This window comes from Cetorhinus maximus, chromosome 23 (assembly GCF_964194155.1).
Source record: "Cetorhinus maximus chromosome 23, sCetMax3.hap1.1, whole genome shotgun sequence".
Classification (NCBI taxonomy): domain Eukaryota; kingdom Metazoa; phylum Chordata; class Chondrichthyes; order Lamniformes; family Cetorhinidae; genus Cetorhinus; species Cetorhinus maximus.
The window spans coordinates 63,032,130-63,056,300 of NC_135901.1; the positions used below are offsets into that span (position 1 = coordinate 63,032,130).

General features: G+C 44.0%; 1 protein-coding gene, 4 non-coding genes and 1 pseudogene across 5 annotated transcripts in view; 3 read left to right on the forward strand and 3 right to left on the reverse strand.

Moving 5' to 3' along the window:
• The window catches only part of LOC144698080 (uncharacterized), a 642,405-nt gene that overhangs the window by 204,572 nt on the left and 413,662 nt on the right, over positions 1 to 24,171 (forward strand). The gene's annotated exons all lie outside the window — the stretch shown is intronic.
• LOC144698076 (uncharacterized) overlaps positions 1 to 24,171 on the reverse strand; it is an 85,658-nt pseudogene that overhangs the window by 32,835 nt on the left and 28,652 nt on the right.
• Positions 3,404 to 3,475, reverse strand: trnae-cuc (transfer RNA glutamic acid (anticodon CUC)). The gene has a single exon. It is a non-coding gene; the product is annotated as a tRNA-Glu (tRNA).
• On the forward strand, positions 12,938 to 13,019 carry trnas-uga (transfer RNA serine (anticodon UGA)). Its single transcript has one exon. It is a non-coding gene; the product is annotated as a tRNA-Ser (tRNA).
• trnat-agu (transfer RNA threonine (anticodon AGU)) lies at positions 17,416 to 17,488 on the forward strand. The gene has a single exon. It is a non-coding gene; the product is annotated as a tRNA-Thr (tRNA).
• Positions 20,372 to 20,445, reverse strand: trnan-guu (transfer RNA asparagine (anticodon GUU)). Its single transcript has one exon. It is a non-coding gene; the product is annotated as a tRNA-Asn (tRNA).

A 24,171-nucleotide genomic window follows, 5' to 3' on the forward strand; every position in this document is an offset into this window, starting at 1 on the left:
CCTCAACCAAGTGCACATGGTCTGCTCATTGGGACGTCCCTGATTTTGGCTGTTTCCTGAGCGGTGATTGGCTGCCGTGTTGCCAACATTACAACAATGACTGCACTTCAATAAAAGCAAAACACTCCGTAAATTTGGAAAGGAAAACAGAAAATGCAGGGAAAACTCAGCCGGTTTGACAGCATCTGTGGAGAGAGAAACCTGCTGAGTTTTTCCAACATTTTCTGTTTTTATTTCAAAAACTACTTCATTGGTTGGAAAGTTGTTTGAGACATCCACTGGTCAGGAATAGCGCTATTAAAATGCAAGTCTGACTTTCTTTCATTATCTTAAATCCCAGTCCTCTGGTTACTGACCCCCGTCAGTGGAAATAGTCTCTCCCTATCTGCTCCATCAAGCCGCATGTCCCCACTGACCAAACCCCCATCATTTTGAACAGCTCCGTGAAACCTTCATTTAACCTTCTTTATTTTAAAGAGAACAATCCCAGTCTCTATAATCTCTCCACAAAACAGAATTTCCTCATCCCTGGACATGATGCAAGGCGGAGGATTGAGACGAGATTTTGGAAAATATTGTCAGTTGGCAGGAGGGAAAATGAAGAAAGAAACAAAACAGAAAACCCAATCTCCAGCTTTGTAATTCTTCAGAAAGACTTTGGGAAACGGAATCAGGGGAGAATGAAGGGTGAACTGTCCGACTGACCAGAGACAGTCAAGGCACCTTTCCCTTCTTTAAGACACTGGAACATTGACTCTGATGTTATCAGTGAAATTAACTGATCTGAGACAGCGAAAGGATTCTCGTTACTGCACATCAGGAATTCAAATCTAATATTGGCTTCGGGACAATCAGAATACTTGGCAACAGACAAGGCACCGAAAGGCTCGGAGGGAGACGGCTCCGGTTGTAGGAGAGCTGGTTCACAGTGGCATTGATGTGCCTGTAGTGGGTGGGATCAGACTGTTTCCATGTATCCACAGTGAATGTCCCGCCCTTTATTTTGGAAGAGTAAAACTGATAGCGATCTGGGTCGTGGCAATCTGAAGATTAGACTCACTGACTCCCTATTTGGGATAGATTGGAGGCGGGGCTTGTATCTGTGGCGCAATTAATCAGCGTGTTTGCCCGTTAGCTGAAAGTTGGTGACTCAAGACCACCCAGGGGGTGAAGTTTTTTTTTACTGTTTTTCCCCCTCATCACCAATCATTGTCACACAGTTCCGGGTTGTCATTGGATATTTGGGCTGCAAGATAACATCAACAAAACGGTGGCAGATCTACTGTTGTCCAGTGAGCTCCCACACAAACAGCTTCTTTTTAAAATTCATTTTTCTGTCAAATATAATGAGAAAAGATTTGGACCTACTCTGTACCTTCACCTATCCCATTAGAAATCCATGAAATTACTGGAATCAAACGAACCCATCAATTATTCTCTCTTCCTCAGCTCCACACTGAGTGAGACAGGGAAAAGCAGAAAAGCAGTAATATCCCGGCCCCGCACTCTCCAATCACCCGCTGCCAGCAGAAAGCGGCGACTGCAGCTTCAATCAACGGGTTACTGCCCATCCCTGGGACACAAGATACTCCAACCCGGGCCAAACCTCCCAATACACCGAGCACAAGCTCAGGAAAACATAGGTAGATTATATCCCGGTCACTAAACCTCCGAGCAGCATTTACAGAATACCCGGGTGAGTGAGTCACAAATAAAAGTCACACCAACTTTCTAAACCTTATCACTGTAAAATTCCTTCATTTTATTGAAAAGCTGACTGTTGTGAATCTGAAAATGAGCACCATGGGATTTGTGTTACCGAGTGACATTTTTCCATCGTTTGTCCGTCAGGTTTGCAATTCAACTTGTGTTGGATGTTGATGCGAATCTGATTTCAAAATGAGGTCACAAAGCAGGTAAACATTAAATCCAGGAGAAAATCCGGAGGAAAATCGATCACAGCATTTGGAAGGAGGTGCAGCTAAGAAGTGGAAGATGTGAATGATGTTATTGATGATTGAGAGGAATGCATTGCAACCTTCGGGCTTTTGTAGGCCGATTACGCACCACACTTTAAAATTCCGTTCAATTTGAGGCATCAGGTGGAAAGCAACAGCTTTAACCATGTATGTTGAGATACGAAGCAGCTTTTCGCATTCCTTGCTAGCTCAGTAGGTAGAGCATGTGGCTCTTATTATCAAGTTCGTGGGTTCGATCCCCAAGCTGGGCGATGTAAAACGTTTAATAATCTGAATAAGAGTCGAACGGACTGGAAACATTGACCCTGATTTTCCCTCCAGCTGCTGAGGCTTTTCCAGCATTTTCTGTTTTTGTTTCAGGTTTCCACCATTCGCAGTAATTTGCTTTTATCTTTTAACTTTTAAATATTGTTGCTTAAAAAAAACACCAACTAATCACAGCGGCTCCTGTGAAACTTACAAGTCAGACGTTCACCACTGAAAGCAACTGACACACATCAAATTCAAAGTACTTTCATGTCGCATCTCTTTCTGCTTCTGTCCCTGCCTCGCCTGCAGCTCCCACTGACCGTTCACCACCCAGGTCAATTCGCTGCTTGATGCAGACACAGACAGTTCGTGGGGATGAATAAAACTCGTGGGTAAAGAGACACCTGGATCTCACCTTCCTAGTTCTCCAAGATACTGATTACAGGAATGTGCACAGTGCCGATTATCCACAGTCACTCTCCTCCCATTTGTTCAGCTTTTGAAATAATTTTCACACTGGGTTTCGATGTGAAGAAAGCAGAGCTGTGATAAGCTTATATTGTTCAGCAGATGTACTGCAAGAAGATACATAACAGGCTGATGGTAACAGTACTCTTTGGACGTGGTGAGCTCCAGTGAAGGATTGACACCATTAATGTGTCGATCATTTAGTCTCGTGACAAATCTCGTGCTGGAAATGACAAGAAAACTCGCTGAATTTGCTCCGTGTTTTGGTTTCAAAAGAGCCGAATACAAGGTAAGAAAGTACATCTCGCTCGAGTGGGTTATAAAATGGCAGAACGACCCGTACTGTTGGGAAACATAAAATTATAGAAAGTCACAGCACAGAAAGAGTCCATTTGCTGCTTTCAAAGAGCAGTAGTGATTGGTTGATCCATCAGGAGTGATATTTGTGTCAGTGCAAACAGTAGGCAGCAAAATTCGTACTTCTCCCACCCATATTTCGCCTCACACCAACATTTCTACAGTCAGTGCTTTGCAACCAACCTCTTATCCTCTTCCTTCATTCCCTCACTCCACTTGATCCAAGTGTAATGTTTTCCAGCTCTTGAGGTGAAATGTATAGCCCTCACTTCTCTGATTCTGGTGGAGCTTTTAAACGTTTCCAATCGATGAGTAAACACCACTCGTTCAAAGAACTCAATAACTCCACATTCCCTGACCGGGAATCGAACCCGGGCCGCGGCGGTGAGAGCGCCGAATCCTAACCACTAGACCATCAGGGAAGCTAGACTAATATTATTCGATTTGGCTTATCTACGCTGCGTTTGCCGATTGTTTTTCAGTTCAGATCTCTTTCACCACAAAACTGCCTGTTTAGGTTCAAGATAAACGACTTCGTCAGCCAATGAAAACAACGGTTGCTGTGAGCTGGAACATGAAATTGACAGTGAGGTGAAATAGCCCCACAAGCTGCACATGTGTAACTTTCAATTTCCAAAACCCTCCACCCTATTCGCTGTTGGCCCAATGGAAGCGCCGATTCCCAGTCACTGGACATCAGGGAAACTACAAATAAGGCTTGACATTTGGATTCTGGAGGCAACTTTTGACATTTTCTTTTTCATTCCCGATCTCTTTCACCAGAGGAAACTTCCTCCGACCAATTGGTCTGTTTAAGTTGAACACAAGAGACTTCTTCACCACTGAGAAGAACCATTGCTGTGAGCGGGAACATGAAATCGATACTTTCCTCCTTTAAGACATTTCTTATAACCTCCCCATTTGAACGAGCTTTTAGTCATCTGACCGAATATGAGGCTCGGTGTCACAGTTTGTAATATAATGATCCTGGGGACGCCTTGTGACGTTTCAACAGGTTAAAGGCGCTTTATAAACATAAGTTGCTGTTGTTGTAGGATAAATATAGAAAAGGCCAATCTCCTGTTTTATCTTTCACGCTGATACTTCTCTCTGCGACATTTTAACATGTATTCATACAACTAGTGTGAATCATGTTTGCGACGTTAAAAACGTTTTCACCCCCTCAGGGAGATGAACCACATTGACAATCGCAGAGGAATAGATACAGAGAGATATACACCGAGAGTGACAGAGGCCGAAGGAGAGACACACACCCAGAAAGCAAGGGTGTCACCAACTTGGCTCAATGTTTGCTCCATTTCCGAAAGCAAATTTCCTGAATGCGGACAAATGAATTGAAATCAGAAAATAACGGCGTATTTGGATGGGTTTCCTTCAAATTAACTGATAATTAATTTGGTTAAAAAGAAAAATGGTGAAAACTTTACTCAGCAGGATTCCAGCCCTTGTGTTCATATTTACAAAAAACGTAAATTATCCAACTTTCACTCACACTCGAATAAACAAACTTGGATAATCTTGCCAGGTTTCAAACCGCAGCTCCATCATATGTGAAGCGAATGTGACCCCACTCGCCTCTATAAACCCTGCGCTGTAAAGATCCCAATGGAGCTGTCTGGAATGTTAAGCGGTGACGTCATGCAGCAGCACTTTGGGTCTTTGTTTTGAAGAAATGGAATTCGGCTGTTCTCATTAGGAATGCTGGAGACAGACTGATCAACAATGTCATCATCAAATGGCACAGCGCAGTAAGAGGCCCTTACATGCATCGTGTCTATGTTCGTTTTCTACAAGGGTTTCATAATTAATGACAATTTCCTTCGCTTTCTCCTTAGCTTTGTTTTTTTTTCACTTTCAAGCCATTGCACAGTTCCCATTTGGAAACTCGGAGTTAAGAAAACCAATATTGAAATCTTAATTTGGTTCCTCACTTGAGCAAATACGTCAGACTTGCTCCAAACACTGACGTTTGTAGTGCTTTACATTGGTCAGAAGAACAAGGAAATATAATTTTCAGGCTAACTTGGATCTTTTTCTAAATTCATTCACGCGATGTGGGCGTAATGGTCATGTGTTTGGACGCTGCTTTCTAAGGAACCTTGGTGAATTCCTGCAGTGCACCTTGTAGAGAGTACACGCTGCTGCTACTGTGCATTGATGCTGAAGGGGGTGAATGTGGATGTGGTCTCTGTCAGATGGACTGTTTTGTCCTGCCCAGCTTTTTCAGTGTTGCGGGAGCTGCACTCATGCAGACAAGTGGGGAGAATTCCACGCACTCCTAACTTGTGCCTTGTGGATAGCAGACAGGCTTTGGGGAGTCAGGACGTGAGCTACTCGTTGCACGATTCCTAACGTCTGACCTGCTCTTGTAGCCACAGTGTTTATATGGCTAGTCCAGTTCAGTTCCTGGTCAATGGTAACCCCCAGGATGTTGATAGTGAGGGATTCAGTGATGGTAATGCCTTTGAACATCAAGGGACGATGGTTGGATTCTCTCGTGTTGGAGATGGTCATTTCCTGACACTTGCGCAGTGTGAATGTTATTTGCCACTTGTCAACCCAATCCTGGATATTGTCCAGGTCTTGCTGCATTTGGACATGGACTGCTGGAGTGTCTGAGGAGTCGGGTATGGCTGAAAATTGTTCAATCATCAGCAAACATCCCCTCTTCTGACCTTATGATGGAAGGAAGGTCATTGGTGAAGCGGCTGAAAATGGCTGCGTCGAGGATACTGAGGAGCTCCTGCAGGGATGTCCTGGAGCTAAGTTGACTGACCTCCAACAACCACAGCCATCTCCGTTTGTGGTCGGTCTGACCCCAACAAGCGGAGAGTTTCCCCCTGATTCCCATTGACTTCAGTTTTGCTAGGGCTCCTTAACGCCACATTCGATCAAATGCTGCCTTGTTGTCAAGGGCTGTCACTTTCACCTCATCTCGGGAGTTCAGCTCTTTTGTCTATGTTTAAAATGAGGCTGTAATGAGTTCAGGAGCTGAGTGGCCCTGGGGGAACCCAAACTGGGCATCAGTGAGCAGGTTATTGCTAAGTCAGTGCCGCTTGATAGCACTGTTGATGATCCCTTCCATTACTTTACTGATGATGGAGAGTAGACTGATCGGGCGGGGGGTAATTGGCCGGGTTGGATCATTCTCAGTCTTTCATTCCCAGTTTGATAGGAAGAATGAGGAGAGACAGTATAAATTTCAGGGTTCTGGGGAAAAGGTCAGATAATGGCAGTGACTGGACGGGCAGAAAAACCGCTTTCTCTGCTGTAACGAGTGTATGATTTCATACAAATAATCCTACGCCCAGTTGTGTAGTCGTGACCCAGTGGTTAAGGCGATGGGTTAGATTTCCCTTGGTGTTAGGCTGTGCAGGTTCGAATCCTACCGACTGCATTTCGTGTTATTTTGGATTTTGACCGCACGCAGACAGAACTAATTATCGTTTGAATCAAGGAAAAGCGCTCCAAACACATCCGCGATCTCTTAATTCCATTCATATGTCAGCCTTCTGCAAATCTCCAGTCGGAAATGAAAGAAAACTGAGGCAAGTTGATGACATCCTGGCTTTCTGGCATCTCTGTCTCCTTAGGCCTCTGTCACTCTCGGTGTATATCTCTGAGTGTGTTCCTCTGTGTGGCTAAATGTGGTTCAGTTCCTTGAGGAGGTGAACACATTTTTACGAACACAAGCTGTATTCACATTAGTTGTGCAACTTCACATTACAATGTTACAGTGAAAAATATCAGGATGAAAGGGGAAAGAGGAGTTTGTCTCTTTCTATGTATGGACAACAACAACAACTCATATTTTTAAAGCTCCTTTTACCTAATGAAACGTCACAACGCGTTCCCCAGGATCATTATATAACAAAGTGTGACACCGAGCCACATATTCGTTCAGGTGACTAAAAGCTCGGTCAAAGGGGGAGGCTTAAAGAATTGTCCTAAAGGAGGAAATTATCGATTTCATGTTCCAGCTCACAGCAATGGCTCTTCTCATTGGTGAAGATGTCATCCCACACAGAACATTTGGTGAAAGAAACTTGTCTCTGGTGAAAGAGATCTGGAATGAAAAATGCGATAAGCAGCTTCCATGTGCCAAGCTGCTGAGTTAGTGATTAAAATGCGGTAATTTTATTGGTACAGCCTGCGTTTGATTCCTGGTGAGGGAGTTGAAACTTATTACTCATGGGCGAGCTGTTTAAATTAATGTGATCGATTTGCTGGTTGAAAATAACACGGTGTAGCTCTGCTAGAATTGGTGGAGTGAGAGTGGAAGTTTCACATCAGAGCTGGAAATGTCACAAGGGCAAAACTCGGGAATAAATCCAGAGCCGGAGTGAGGGGTGAAAATAAAAGAGAAGGGCTGTGATAGGTTACAAAGCACTGACTATAGAGCTGGTGGTGCGAGGCAGAATATTATTCCTGTATTACCCATGTCACATGCAGCTCTAGTTTCCTGATTTATCCCATGCCCAACATTCCCTCTACAGTTTGGTGGCCTATAAACAACTCCTGTTTGCTGCATCTTATTGTTCGTTCGCTCCACCGAAATTGATTCTGCATCCTGATCCTTCAATCTAAGTTCCTCTCTCACTAATGCACCAATCTCGTTCCTTATAATCAACGCGACCCTGCCTCGTTTCCCTTTTTGCCCATTCTTCCTAAACGACGAATATCTTTGAGTATTCAGATCAACCAATCACACTGTTCATTGAAAGCAGCACACAGGGCCGAATGGCCTCTTGCTTTGCTGTAACTTTCTGACATTTTATGTTTCCTAACACCGCGGTTAAGATGAACTTTCTTATCTTCCATGGGATGCTTTGAATTCAAGACAATAGGCAAATTCAGCGAGTTTTCTTATCATTTGTAGCACTGAATTTGGAACCGGACTCATTGAACGATATTTAAATGGTCTCAATCGTAAGATGCAGCTCACCGACTCCAAACAGGCACCGTGAGCATCAGCCTGTTATGTACACTCTTGCTGTACATCTTCTGAGCTATAAGCTGATCACAGCTCCACTTTCTGCACATTGAAAGACAGTGTGAAAATAAGCACAATTTCAAATCTTAACAACGTGCGTATTTGTGATTTTCTGTGTGTTAATGTGGTTCCGTTTCCTATTTTTACCGCCCAGAATATTATCCATGTTAGATTTATGACTTCATATCAGCAAATTTTTTTTTAAAAAAACAGTTAACAGGACATTTCTCTCTTTTCTTTGAGTGGAGACTGTTCAGCAACTAACCTTCCGGATGTTACAAAGTGGAGGATGATTGAAGTTTTCAGATGATCTTATTAAGCAGCTGAGAATGCTCGAGGGGCCGAATGGCCAATTCCTGATCATATTTTTTTATATTCTAATTTAGTGTCAATGTTGGTGAAGACAATGTTTGTGTCTAATCTGAATGTGGTAGTGAGGCCGAACGGGCTCAGCCGCTGGTTTAAGTTTCGATCTCCCTGGTGATTTGGGCTTCACTCTCACCTCTGCCAAACTTTCTGGTACTTTATTATTTGAGGCGCTTCCAACTAATTCTCCGTGCACTGAAGGAGAGGCTGTGTAAATCCCAGGGTGACTGGGAAAAGGTAGGGCAATGGCACGGACTGGAAGACCTTCTCTCACTGGAACTCCCTGTATTCATTCTATTATTTTAAACAACATGCAGCCTTTACCCAGTTGTCCTGGCCGAGTGGTTGAGGCGTTTTTCCACGTGGTTCGAATCCTGCCAAATTCCCTTCTTTTCATTCCTGATTGACACAAACTGTCTGCAGAATAAGTTATCCGTCAAATGTCAAACAAAACCACCCAAACACCCCCGTGTTTCTTAGTCCTGTTCATCTGCAAACATTCACTGCATTTGGAGTCTGAAATGGAGCAATAATTGGCCAAATTGGTGACATCCTTGCTTTCTGGGTGTTTGTCTCTCCTTCGGCCTCTGTCACTCTCGGTGTATGTGTCTGTGTGTGTTCTGTGTGTGTCAATGCGGTTCAGTTCCCCGAGGGGCAAACACACATTCATCATCACAAACTTAACTCACATTAGTTGTGCAGCTTCATACTAAAATGTCCAAGAGAAAAATATCAGGATGAACGATGCAAGTGGAGTTTGCAATGTTTGGAAGGAGGTGCAGCTAAGAAGTGGAAGGTGTGAATGATGTTATTGATGATTGAGAGGAATGTATTGTAACCTTGGGGCTTTTGTAGGCCGATTACCTTCTACACTTTGAAATTCAGAACAAGCTGAGGCTCCAGGTGGAAAACAATATTGATCTCCCTGAATTTTTGCATAGGAAGCCAGCAGCGTGAATGCTCAGCTAGCTCTGTCAGTATAGCATAAAACTCTTAGCCTCAGGGTCGCGGGTTCGCGCCCCTCGCTAGGCGCCGCCTGTTTTTAAAGCTTTGCTGTTTTCATTGGTGATCCCCAGCTCCCCATTCCTCCGGCAGTGTCACCGCTCAAACTGAGTCTCTCTCCATCCCACTTTGTTAATGTCACAACCGCTGATTTCCGAACAAAAACTGCCATTGGCTTCACTGGAAGTCGGAGAGTTTTGTGTAGAGTGTTTGGTGCTTTCATCGCTCGCAGCCCATGTTCAATTCCCAGTCAGGGAAAACCTTATTTCTTGCCTCTGTGTGAACTGTCTCAATGCACAGGAATTCCCCGTGTCAACTCTTAAAACGTACCTGAAATTCACTGTAAGGGAGAGTGAAGTGTTTCCTGTTGGTTGGAAGAATGAGGAGAGGTAACATCACATAAAGTGTACAGTTTTAAAGGGGTTTCTCTGTTAATCAGCGAGTGGTTAGGATCTGGAATGCACGGCCTGAGAGTGTGGGGGCGGCAGATACAGTCGAGGATTTCAAAAGAGAATTGGACAGAAAATGCAGGTCTTCGGGGAAAAGTTGGGCGAGTGGGACCAGGTCAGTTATTTTCCAGAAGAGTAAGAGGCCTCCCTTTTCAGACGGAGATGAGGAGATTTTTTTCTCCCGCCGAGGGTGGTTAGTCTGTGGAATTATTTTCCCCAGAAAGCAGTGGAGGCTGGGTCACTGAATTTATTCAAGGCAAAATTAGACAGCTTTTTGATCGAGAAGGGGTTATGGGGGTTTGGGGCAAACAAAAATGTGGAGTTGAGACCACAACCTGATCAGCCATGAGCTTATTGAATGGTGGAGCAGTCGCAAAGGGCCGAATGGCCTCCTCCTGCTGCTAAACCCTCCATTCCAATGACCCGGACCGAATGGCCTCTATCTGTGGTGTAACATTAGCTGTCATTCTGTGATATTATGAGGGACTCCAGGGGCAAAATGGTTCTATTCCTACTCCTATTTGTTATGGTCTAATTCAGCGCTGATATCACTCAAGGCAATGGTTACGGTGCTTCTGTTTGTTTTGTATGTGTGTGGCCGAGCGGCCCAAGGCCTCGAAATTCGGTTGTAGTGTTTTATGAAACGCAGGTCTTATCAACCGCGAGTTCAAATCCCACTGCGATCGAAATTTCAATTAGTTTGTCTTCTTCGAAAATCCATTGGGATGCGCTCGTGGCAGCTGACGCCTGCGGTGCTTTATTTTGGTAGGAAGAACGAGGAGAGGCAATAAAAATTGCAGGGTGACCGGAAGTAGGTGGGGCCAAGTGCCAGCTTTTTCTCTGTAACCATTCTGCAATTTTAGCTCAACAACGTTAATGCTTTTGTAGTAGTCGTGGCCGAGTGGTGAAGGCGACGGATTTGAAATCCATTGGGGTTTCCCCACGCAGGTTCGACTGCGCTGCTTCCCTGTTTGTCCTTTTCGCTGTCTCGACAGCTAATTGCCGGTGAAATGAAATCAGAAGCTTCCAAATATTCCCGTGTTTTTTTTCCGCGTCACTTGCGCGCTCTTTCATTTCCGTTCATCTGAAAGTATTCACCAAATCGTCAGAAATGGAAGAAAACTGTTGGTGACATGGGTGTTTGTCTCGCTTTAGGCCTCTGTCATTCTCGGTGCATATATCTGTGTGTCTTCCTCTGAGTGTGTCAGTGTGCTTCAGTTCACCGAGGGGTGAACACATTTTTACCATCGCAAATTTGTTCACTTTTGTAATGTATCTTCGTGGTAAATGGTACAGGGAATAACAACAGGTTTAAATGTTGCCAGATATGCTTGCCACTTCCTGTGTTTATTTTTGAGTGCAGACTGCTTGTTGACTCAGTGCCCGTATGTTACACAGCGGAGGATGACAGAAATTTTCACCGAGCAACATTTAAACAGAGAGTGGATTGTCCTTGTGTCCTTTTCATGTAATCAGTATGTGGGAGAACCAGGAAGAGAGATCCTGTTTTATCTTTACTCTGTCATCTGCAAACCCATCCCTTCCAGAAGCTTTGGGACTTCCATTCCCTGTCTCTGATTTCCAGGGAAAGCTTGTGTTCATGAACTGACTGTGTCTGCATCAAGCAGCTAATTGACCTGGGAGCTGGATGGGCAGAGGGAGCTGGAGGAGAGGCAGTGACAGCAGCAGAAACAGATGTGACATGACAGTGTTTTGAATTGGATGTGTCTCAGTTACTCTCAGTGATGAATGTCTGCCGTGTGTTCCCTTGTCACTTTCACAGGAGCCGCAGTGAAGAGGTTGGTGGGTTTTGGAAGTTGAAATTTACACAGGAGAAGCTTGTGGGACTATTTCACCTCACTGTCGATTTCGTGTTCCAGCTCCCAGAAACCGTTGTCCTCATTGGCTGAACAATTGCCATTGAGCAAGCCCTTCCTGTTCCAAGTAAACGCACCATTTTGTAGGACAAAGTTATCCCTGGTGAAGCGGGTCTGAAGCGAGGAAATGGCAAAATTGTAGTGGACGAGCCATTCTGCAAGGCTTATGGACAGTGTTCGGAACGAGGAGGTGAAGGAAAAAACACACACGGGCTGTGAAAGGTTGTTTGGTGGAGAACTGAGTAGAGGGATAGAGTAACGTGTACACAAATCTTCGAAGGTAGCAGGACAGGCTGATCTCTCTGATTTCTTTAAAAATAGCTCATGTGGTCCTTGGCTTCATTAATGGAGGCTTGGAATTCAAAAGCAAACTAATGATGCTGAATCTTTGTAAACCATTTATTGAACCTCAGCTGAAATATTGTGTTCACATTTTGGGAAAGATGTCAAGTCTTTGGAGAGGTTACGGGCAGTATTCACATGAACTGTGTCAGGGATAAGCTATTTCAATCATGTGGAGAGACGGCAGAATCTGGTATTATCCTCACAGGATGGAGGAAACAGAAATGGGAATTTGGTCCAACCAGTCCGCTCCGGGGTTTATGATCCACTTCAGACTCCTCCAATTTTCCTTCATTTAAGTCTTCAATTGTAACTATCTATTCCCTTTAAATTCTTGCCTAGTTTCCACTTAAATGTATCTGTATAATTCACTTCAACCACTCCCTGTGGCATCGGGTTCCACATTCCCACCACTCTCTGGGTAAAGAAGCTATTCCACTATTTCACCTCACTGTTCACTTCATGTTCATGTCTAACACACTCGATGCTGTTATTGGCTGAACAAGTCTCCTGTGCTTGAACTAAACACACTCCCACTCCTGGCCCTCCTCAGGGAATGTTGTTTTCTTGTTGCTGTGTGAACTGTCACAATGAACTGTTCCTGGAGTCTCTTTTCACTGGGATCTACAAAACCCATCACTTCTCTTCCTCTCTCATTCTCACTCTTTCATTCCCAGTTTGGGAGGGAGAACGAGGAGGGACAGTATAAATTGCAGGGTTACGGGGAAAAGGTTGGGTTGTGGCAGTGACAGGGCGGGAAGAAGACCCTCTTTCTCTGCTGTAACTATTCTATGATTTCATATATGAAATATATATATTTCACTGTCCAGGTCTGTAGTCGTGGCCGAGTGGTTAAGGCGATGGATTTGAAATCCATTGGGGTTACCCCACGCAGGTTCAAATCCTGCCGACTACGTTTTCCATTATTTCTGATTTTAACCATTGATCTCAGAAACACTAAATGGAATCGACATTTTCTCAACACCTGCAATAGCAAAGCTTGACCAGTGGATGGCAGTGAAACCGTGATTACTCACATCACATGAAGCAGGCCCTGTCTCAATTATTACTGCATTTGGCACTGTCTCTGTTCATATTAAATTAGACGCTGTTTCTGTTTCTATCACACTAGGACGTGTCTCTGATCATATTAGAGAAGTTCATCTCTCAGTTGTTTCTGTAATTGGCTCAGCCACAGTTGTTTATGTACTGGACTTACACTTGGCACGATCTCAGTCATGACTGCACTGAAGCAGGTCTCGGCTAAAGTTACAATAAGCCATGCCCCAGTTGGCACTGCACTAGAGCTTGTCGCTGGTTATAGAAAACTAGAACATGTTTTTATTTGCATTTCACAAGACTCTGTCTCAGCTATTACTCCAGTAGAACCTGTCATGTGTGTATCAAACTGAACCCTGTCTCAGTTAATTCCCGTCTTTGCTTAAGTAACATTAGATGCTGTTTCGATTATTACTGCACTAGTAATGTCTCTGCTTAAATTGCTCTAGGCCCTGTCTCATTAATTATCACACCACGCTCTGTCTCTGTTGTTACTGCACTAGCCTATGTCTCTATAAGGTGGACGTCGAGCTCGAAATGGGCCTCTGACTTTTGCCTAAAAGTAGAAGTTTCCCATTGACCCTTTGTTCTGCGCAGCTCCTGATATTCATTTTCATTACAGCCAACAGTATTACAGATGAGACATCGCCTGTTTTGTGTGTGTGTGAAAAGAAATCACGCTGCATCATTCCACAAAGATAAAAGATTTATCTTCACCAGAATGTTTCCGTTTGTTTTTATTCTCTCTTATTCAAACTGTAACTACAGATCGCCTAATACTGTAAATATTCATTGGTAGTATATTCGGTTGTGTGCTCTTGATTAGAAATTCATGTCCTACCAACCATTTCTTTGGTAAGACGGGCACGAGAATGCTGCGGAGAGTAATTCACCTATTGAATCCCCAAACTCGCCAAGCACCTACAAGGCTCAATTCAGGAGTGTGATGGAACACTCTCCACTTGCTTGGGTGAGCGCGGCTCCAGCAACACACTGTTGGCTCCAGCTCGAAACCATCCAACACAAAGTAGCCCACTTGTTGACACCTCACTTTTCACCTTCACTCCCTCCACCACCGACGCACAGTAGCAGCAGTGTGTACCATCTACAAGATGCACTGTAGGAACTCACCAAGGCTCCTTCGACTGCACCTTCCAAACCCACGAACACTACCATTTAGGAGGTTAAGGCAGCAGATAGATGGGAACACTACCACCTGGTACATTAAGTCCCCATAATAAATGGAAAGGGGAACAGGATAACGTTCCACGTGGATGATACTTAATCGGCCTGGAGATGTCTGAGAGGGAGAACAGGGGGTTAAAAGATGCGACATGAAAGCGGCAGAACTTGATGTGTGTCAGTTGCTTTCTGTGATGAATGTCTACCATGGTAATGTGGGAGATTTCACTGCCGACTGTTTACACTGACACAAATATCACTCCAGGCTAATCAATCACAACTGCCCTTTGAAAGCAGCGCGCCAGGCCGAATGGCTTCTTTTTTTGCTGGAACTTTCTATAATTTTATCTTTTCCAGCATCACGGTTGCTTCTTTCACTATCATTCCGACATTTTATTGCACACTGTGGGGGAATGTACTTTCTTACATTCTATCCGGCGCTTTTGAAGTCAAGACACTGAGCAATTTCAGGGGGTTTTCTTGTTATTTCTGGCACGGGATTTGGAATCAGACCAGTTGAACGACAGTTTATTGCTGCCAATCCTCCACTGGACTCACCCCTTAAAAAGAATGGGTGTCATTAGCTGAAGATGTCGTTTGAGTTCTAGTTAAACACAAAATTCCGTCGGAAAAAATTGTCTCTGGTGAAATTGTCTGAAGAAATGGCAAATGTGGCTCAGATAAAGCACGTTACAAGAGTTATAGACAGCTGTCCTCGTGATTTAGAGGTGAGGATTCGGCCCTTGTGCTGCCGCAGTCCAGGATCGTTTCCTGGTCAGATAATGAAGATTTATTGACCTGGTACAAACTGTTAAAACAGGCCTGATTTACTTATCGATTGAAAACCGAAACGCACAACAGCTCCGCCCGAAACAGTGGAGTGAGAGTTGAAGTTTCACATCAGAGCTGCAAATGTCACACGTGGAGCAGCTTCGAGAAGAAATACAGTTCCTAATGTACGAGGGATCTGAGTTTGGGCTATTTGTATTTACAAATTATCTCTCTCCAGCGTCCATTTCCTTAAACACTCGATCATAAGGTGAATGTCTGTTTAAATGTTGCTTGGTGAAAATTTCAATCACCTTCCACTTTGTAACATAGACACCTAGTAGCTGAACAGTTTCCACTCAAAAAAATACCGAAAAAAATTCCTCTTCAATCTTTTAAATTTATTTTTATTTTCTCTCTACGATTTTAATATGAAGCCACACAACTAATGAATGAAGTATGGATTGTGAAAAATGGGGATCGGAACCACATTGACAAAGACAGAGAAACACACACAGACATATACACCGAGAGTGACAGAGGCCTGAGGAGAGACAAACACCCAGAAAGAAAGGATGTCACCAACTGGCTCAGTTTGTTCCATTTGTGACTGCAGATTTCGTGAATCCATACAGATTAATTTAAATAAGAAAGCGCGGGTGTTTTTGTTTTATTCTATTTACCCGATAATTAATCCTGTTGGTACCTGGTTAGAATCGGGAATAATAAGAACCGCAGTCAGCAGGATTGCAACCTACATTGGGAAAGCCCGATAGATCTTGAAACCATCGCTTTAAACACTCGTCCACGACTAACAGCACATCCATAGTCCAAGCGCGCTCATATCAAATCAGAGATGGTGACAAAATATGTCACTCGGCCCATTGTGCCTGTGCTGGCTCTCTGGAAGAGCAATTCAACCAATTCCACACACCCGCCTTTCCCCCACAGCAATTTATATTTGTATTGCCTCTCCCCGTTCTTCCAAACAAAATCAAGGACCGCAATCCGCACGCTTCTCCCCAACCCCCGTCCGGCATTAAACTGGAGTTGTCCCTTGTCCACCCAAACGGAATTTCTGAAGTGCCAGAAAGGGGGAAGCATCTGAAACTTTGGCAGCCGCGGGATTTGGGCCCACTCCGCCAGAAACTGGAACCTGAATCCAGCTCTCCCATTTTTAGAGCACATTGAATCAGCTTGTAGATATCAGCCCAGAAATAGCAAGGGTATCTTGATAAGAAAAAATGTGTTGTTTTAAATTCGCTATGGAATCAATTGCATAAATCAGTTATGTTTATGTCAAAAAGTATATATAGAACCGCAGCAGCGAAAGCGCCAATTCCTAATAACCACTGCACCAGAGAAACTGTTTGCAAACCTCACAACCGGCTGATCTGTGCTACCTGTGCCTTTTATTCTCATTCCAGACCTCGCTCACCGGAGACAAGTTTCTCCCACAAAATTACATGTTTATATCGAACACAAACGACTTCCTCAGCCAATGACAACAGCGATTGCTGTTAGCTGGAACATCATTCATTGTCACGCAGTTCCGGGCTGTCACTGGGTCCTTCAGTAGCAAACAAAATAAAATAAATAACAAAAATTGCCACCTCTGCTGTCACCCAGCGAGTTCCAACTGATACTTGTTTTTTTGTGAAAAGAGGAGTTAGTCCGAATCCCAGCGCTGCCACAGTTTCAGTCACATTCCCCCTTTCAGGCACTTTAGGAAGTTCCTTTAGGTGAGCAAGAGGAGATTCTGGTTTAATGCTCCTTTATTTTGACAGGAAGAACGGGGAGAGGCAATACAAATATAAATGGCTGCGGGGGAAATTCGAGTGTGTGGAATCGGGTGAGTTGTTCTTCCAAAGAGCCAGCACAGGCGCGATGGGCCGAGTGACTTACTTTTTCGCCATCTCTGATTTGATAAGAACACCTTTGAACACGGAGGAGCTGTTGGTCATAACTCAATGTTTAAGGTGATGGATTTGAAATCCACTGGTGTCTCCCCCTGTCGGTTTGAATCCTGCTGACTACAGTTCCCATTATTCCTCATTTCAACCACATGTCACCAACCTCATCCCTGCGGCTCCTGTGAAACTGACAAGGCGACACATGGCAGAAATTCATCACTGAAAGTAACTGACACGCATCAAATTCTGCCACTTTCATGTCGCATCTTTTAACTTCCTGTTCTCCCTCTCAGACATTTCCAGGTCTATCAAATGTCATCTACCTGAAATGTCATCCTGGTCCTCGTCCACTGAATATGGTTGACTTTCCGGGCATTTGATTGAGCAGTTGGCTCCATAGCTCAGTGGTTAGAGCACTGGTCTAGTAGACCAGGGGTCGCGAGTTCAACTCTTGCTGGAGCCTGTGGTTTAGCTGATGAAACCAAGTTCCGTGGGAAAATGGGCGATTGGTTGGACAATGCTGCAAAACAATATTGATCCTTGAAAAGGTGCCGTTCCCAGAACTACACACAGTCCTCCAGGTTCGATCTAAGCAGGGCTTCGTGTATCTGCAGTAAGCCTCATTTGCATAACAGCCTCTGTAACAGGTTGTACAGCAAGAGGAATTAGATTGTTGATATCGAATAAGGAGTACTCTTTATTGTAATTATTTCTTTTTATTTCGAAGACCATATATGAATCCCCAGCACAACTCTCCATATAATTGGGTCAGGGAAACTTTGTTAATTTTCACACACTGAGCATGGACACTGCAGAAGCTCCTGCACCTCTTTCAATATTGGTTTTCTTCAATCAGAGTTTTCAAAAGGGAATTGGGCAATTATTTGAAATGGAAAATAAAACTGCAGGGTTATGAAGGAAGAGAATGATATTGGAACTAAGTGGAAGAAAGCACACACCCGATGGGTCGAAAGGCCTCCTAATGAGCTGTGTAAATTTACAATTAGATCAATTTCTCTGCAGCATTCCAAAATGTCCCACTCCAATTCAATACCTGTAAAACAGGATCTTGCAGTGCAGCATGTCTACACAGTTTGACATTCCATACAAGTCCCTTTGGCTTTTTCTCACAACTTGTTTCTGTGGTGTAGTGACCTGGCCTGCGATGTCCATATCCTATAAATGATTAGAGAAACAAGTAGTGGTTTCACGTTCACTTCACATGTGCTAGGTCGCTGGTTCGAAAACTGACGGAAACATTATTAAAATTGAGCCATTTAATTGTGAGAAGTTGCACAATTCCCGTTTGTTGCCAAATAATAGCTGAATACATTATCTCACAGCCATGTGACATTGGCACTTCCCCAGGCTTTGACTGATTTTCTCCAAAAGGCATGGTTGTAAGAAAGAGACAATAAGTCAGACGAATTGCAATAAGATAGTTCACACGTGTGTGAAGTGTTGAATAACCTGTTGATGTGCTGTGTCATTTTATGATTCTAATGTCAAGTCAATTTCTCTGCCGCATGGTTATGTTTTTCAGCCGAATTGTACTTCCACAAAACAGGGTTCGGAAGTGCAGTAAGACTGCATGGTTTGATATTCTAAGTCAGTCCATGTGGTTCTGCCCATTGTTTCTGTAGTGCAATGGTTACTACGTACACGCAAAAGGTCCCCTGTCTGGAAATGGGTAGAAACATTATCGAGATTTACACATCTAAGTGTGAGGGAAAGTTTCATAATTCACATTTGTTGTTGAATATTAATTGAATATAGTATCTCACCGCCACATTAAATCTGCCCTTCGCCAAGCCGCAAAAAGCCACCCCCCGCCCCCACCCCCCCCCCTCCCCGCTCCAAAATCAAGAGGGATGAAACTGACTAGGCACAAAAACTAGCAGTTTCTTTAGTTGACAACAGAAATTAATGAGTTTACAAATGCAAATTCACAGTTAATTACTGACTGAAAGATGACGACCAGTGTGATCCAAAGACTAGCGTCATCCTAAAGATAGATGCAACTGATACAATGATTGAACATGAGGGAGTGGGAGAGATGGTAGAAAATCACTTTGTATCGCGCTTCATCATGGATCTTCATTCTTTCATGAGCATCGCTGGCCAGCATTTGTTGCCCATCCTGAATTGCCCTTCAACTGTGTAACTTGTTAAAGCATTTCAGAGGGCAGTTGAGAATCAACCACATCCATTGTGCGTCTGGAGTCACATGCAGGTCAGACCAGGTAAGGACGGCCGATTGAATTCCCTAAAGGACTGGTGAACCACATGGGTTTGTATGGCAATCAATGATAGTTTCATAGTCATCATGACTGAGGAAATACTGAGGACATGTCTGATCAGAATAAACATCTTTTGAAAGTTCACCATGAAAGGAATTGCATAAATAGCTTATGCTTGTATCGAAAACTGGAGAAGGAACCCTAGTCCAACTCTTAATTTCATTGGGTAAGGGAACTATTCATTAAGGCAAAGTGCATGGATTCTGCAGAAACTCCTTCTACAAAGGGGAATTTGGCAATGGTTGAAAGGGAGAAAATTCTGATCCATGGAAAGAGAGAAGGAAGTTGGGATTAATTGGCAAGATTTTTGTAAAAAGCTGGTATAAATAAAATGTGCGGAAGGTCCTCTTGCCGCGCTGTGCCATTTGATGATGACATTGTTGATCAGTCTGTCTCCAGCATTTCTAATGAGAACAGCCGAATTCAATTTCTTCAAAACAAAGACCCAAAGTGCTGCTGCATGACGTCACCGTTTAACATTCCAGACAGCTCCATTGGGATCCAGGCAGGGAAATGGTTCTGTAACCTTGTGGTTACCCCGCTCATTTCGCGTGTGCAAATTACTCCATTCGATGCTCGTGAAAAACATTGTCACCCAACTGTGTGGAAAAGTTGCATCGATCCCATTCCTGTTTGTTGTTGAATGTGATCTGAATGCTACATCTTGCAGCCACATTAGATTCGCTCTTCAGCATTTCTGAAGATAACATTCAGCAAAATAAGAATATGTTTCTGCTGGCAGCGGGTGATTGGAGAGTATGGGGCTGGAATATTGCTACTTTTTCCTGTCTCAGTTACCGTGGAGCGACTAATTGATGGGTTTGTTTCAATCCAATAGCCTCATAGATCTGTATTAAATTAGATGGGGGTACATGATCGTTCATTTTCTTTGTCATATCAGAAATGAATGTCCATAAACAAAGCTTGATGTGGGAGCCGAGTTTGCAACTTGTGGGTGGGGGTGGGAGGATTTTCTTGTGGTTTCAGAGGCCCGAAACAAACCAGAGCGTTAATGAGTAATGACGGGGAGAAAACAGTGACAGCTTCGTCCCTGAGTGGTCTCGAACCACCAACCTTTCAGTTAACAGCCGAACGCGCTGACCAATTGCGCCACAGCGACGTGACGAGGTAACATATCCTCTATAAAATATCCTAAACCAATGGCTCAGCGAGTGAAAGCTTCAGATTGCCGCGACTGGAGTGACAATTATTCTTTCTCAGTTTTACTCTTCCCAAATAAAAGAGTGGGACATTCATTGTGGATACATGAAAACAGTCTGATCCCACCCACTGCAGACACATCCATGTCACCGGGAACCAGCTCTCGTACAACCGGTGCCGTCTCCCTTTGAATCTTTCGCTGTCTTGTCTGTTACCAAGTATTCTGATTGTCCTGAAGCCGATATTAGGTTTGAATTCCTGATGTGCAGTAACGAGAATCCTTTCAAAGTCTCAGATCAGTTAATTTCACTGAGAACATCAGAGTCAATGTTCCAGCGTCTTAAAGAAGGGAAAGGTGCCTTGACTGTCTCTGGTCAGTCGGACAGTTCACCCTTCATTCTCCTCTGATTCCGGTTCACAAAGAGTTTCTAAAGATTCACAAAGCTGGAGACTGGGTTTTCTGGTTTGGTTCCTTCTCCATTTTCCTACCTGCCAACTGACAATATTTTCCAAAATCTCGTCTCAATCCTCCGCCTTGCATCTTGTCCAGGGATGAGGAAATTCAGTTTTGTGGAGAGATTATAGAGACCGGGCTTGTTCTCTTTAGAGCAATGTCGGTTAAATGGAGAATTCATGGAGCGGCTCAAAATGATGGGGGTGGGGGGCAACGGGGATGGGGCGGTTTGATGGAGCAGATAGGGAGAGACTGTTTCCACTGACGGGGGTCACTAGCCAGAGGACTGGAATTTAAGATAATTAAAGAAAGACAGACTTGCATTTAGTGTAGTGGTTATTACGTTTGCCTAACAAGTGGTTCGAAATCGGGCAGAAAAATTACCACAATCTGTTCAATCACGTTTGTTGAATATAGTACCTTCCAGCCCTGCCTTCTGGTCAATGCTTATAGCGCTTTTCCCGACCAGCGGGCGTCTCAAAGCGCATTCCAGGCAATGAAGGACATTTTGAAGTGTCGCCATTGTTGTGATATAGAAAACGCGGCAGCCAATTAGCGCTCAGCAAACTCTCACAACCAGCAACGTCATCATGAGCGGATGATGTGTTTTTGTGACGTTGATTGACGGATGAACAGGACACGTGGCTGTGAGACACTGTATTCCCTTAATATTTAGCATCAAACGTGTAGTTTTGGATATTTGCTTCCCATTAAATTAACAGATTTTGATCATATTTCTGCCCAGTTTCAAAGCGGGGACCTTTCACATGTGACAACCACTCCACTACAGAACAATACCTGACAGAGCCAGAGGCACCTACACATCATGTTAAACTGTGAGGTCCTGCAGCAGCACTTTGGGTCTTTGATTTTCGGAAATGGAATTCGGGTGGCAGATTTAGAAATGCTGTCGTCAAATTAATCTGATAATGTTATCATAACATGACATAGCACGTGAGGAGACCATTCAGCCCTTCATATCAATAACAGCTTTTTACAATGTTCTTTCCAATTAGTCTCAATTTCGTTTTTTTTTCTACATAACCATGATCTTTGACACTTTCAATTCATTTTCGAATTCCCTTTTGAAAACCCTGAGTGAAGAAAAAGAATATTGAAAGAGGCGCAGGAGCTTCTGCCGTGTCCATGCTCAGTGTGTGAACATTAACAAAGTTCCCCTGACCCAATGACATGAAGACTTAGGCTGGGGCTTCTTAGACAGCTTTCCAAAAATAATGAAGTTCATTTCAAATGGAATTTGCAAAGTAATTTTACTCTGACCAAGCATCTCCTTATTTTCCCCTGTCGACATGGACAAAGTAATTCCTCTTGCTGTTCAACCTGTTACAGAGGCTGTTATAGTAAAGAGGGAAAGGTTTGCTACAGCTATGCAAAGCCCTGGTTAGATCACACCTGGAGGACTGTGTATAGTTCTGGGAACGGAACCTTATAAAGGATCAATATTTGCCTTGAAAGTTTCAGAGGAGCCGCACTGATTCGTTGGTGGGTTTTGGAAATTGAAAGTTGTACATCCGCAGTTTGTGGCACTATTTCACCTCACTGTTCACTTCGTGTTCATATCTAACACACTCGATACTGTTATTGGCTGAACAAGTCTTCTGTGTTTGAACTAAACATGCTATTAGTTGGCTCTCCCACTCCTGCCGCCCGGGTTTGGCCCTCCTCAGGGAATGTTGTTTTCTTGTTGCTGTGTGAACTGTCACAATGAACTGATCCTGGAGTCTCTTTTCCCTGGGATCTACAAAACGTCACTTCTCTTCCTTTTTCATTCTCATTCTTTGATTTCCAGTTGGGTTAGAAGCATGTGAAACAACCGCATCATGCATGGCTTAGTCAGTAAAGCAGACGGTTCTTAATTTGAGGGTCGTGGGCTCAAGCCCCAGGCTGGGCAGCGCCGTTGTTTAAACTTTGCTGCTTTGATGGGTGATTCCCAGCTCCCCATTCCTCCAGCAGTGTCACCGCTCAAACTGAGTCCTTCTCCATCCTCTTTGTTAGTGTCACAGTTGCTACTGTACGAATGTAAACTGCCTTCGGCTTCACTGGAAGTCGGAAAGCTTTAGTGCTTTCATCCACCCCAGCCTAGATTCAATTCCCGTTTTTACCGCTCTGCTAACTGATACAATGGCAGGGATTCCTCGTGCAAACTGTAAAAACAATCCTGAAATTTGATCGAGGGAACTGTGAAGCGTTTCATGTTGGTCAGGAGAATGAGGAGAGGCAACATCAAATAAATTGTACAATTCTAAAGAGGTTTCTCTGTTACACAGCGAGTGGTTAGGATCTGGAATGCACTATCTGAGAGTGTGGGGGAGGCAGATTCAATCGTGGATTTCAAAAGAGAATTGGACAGAAAATGCAGGTCTCCGGGGAAAAGGCGGGGGAGTGGGACCAGGTCAGTTCGTTTCCATAAGGGTAAAAGTTCTCTCTTTTCAGACGGAGATGAGGGGATTTTTTTCTCTCTCAAAGGGTCGTTGGCCTGTGGAATTATTATCCCCAGAAGGCAGTGGAGGCTGGGTCACTGAATTTATTCAAGGCAGAATTAGACAGATTTTTGATAGACATGGGAATCAAGGCTTCTGCCGGGGGCGGGAGTGGGGGAGCATGGTGGTTGAGGCGGAGGGGTCTCTGGTGGGGGAGAATGAAAGTGGAGTTGAGATCAGAACCAGATCAGCCATGATCTTATTGAATGCTGGAGCAGGCTCGAAGTGTTGAATGGCGTCCTCCTGTTCATTACTCCTATGTTCCTCAGACCAGGGCCAAATGTAACCTTGTCTCTGTTTCTCCAATACTATGGGGGGCTCGAGGGGCAAAATGGTTCCATTCCTGCTCCAGTTGTTCTGTTGTAATTCAGGGCTGGTGGCACTCGAAGCAATGGTTGAAGGGACATTCGATGTGGTAAGTGTGGTTGAGTGGTTTGAGAAACTGGATTTAAATTATATTCAAATCGCACCACTGTCAAAATTCCAGCTAATTCGCTTTCTTTCGGTCTCTTCAGTAAATCCCTCAGGATGCGCTGGGGAAAGCCGATGTCTGCAGTGCTTCATTTTGTTCAGAAGAATGAGGAGGAGCGATAAAAATTGTGGGGTGACCGGAAATAGGTGAGACCAAGTCCAGTTTTCTTTGCTGCAACAATTCTATGATTTTGGTTGAACAACATGACTGTTTTGCCCAGCAGCGGTAGTTGTGGCCGAGTGGTTAAGTTGAGGGCTT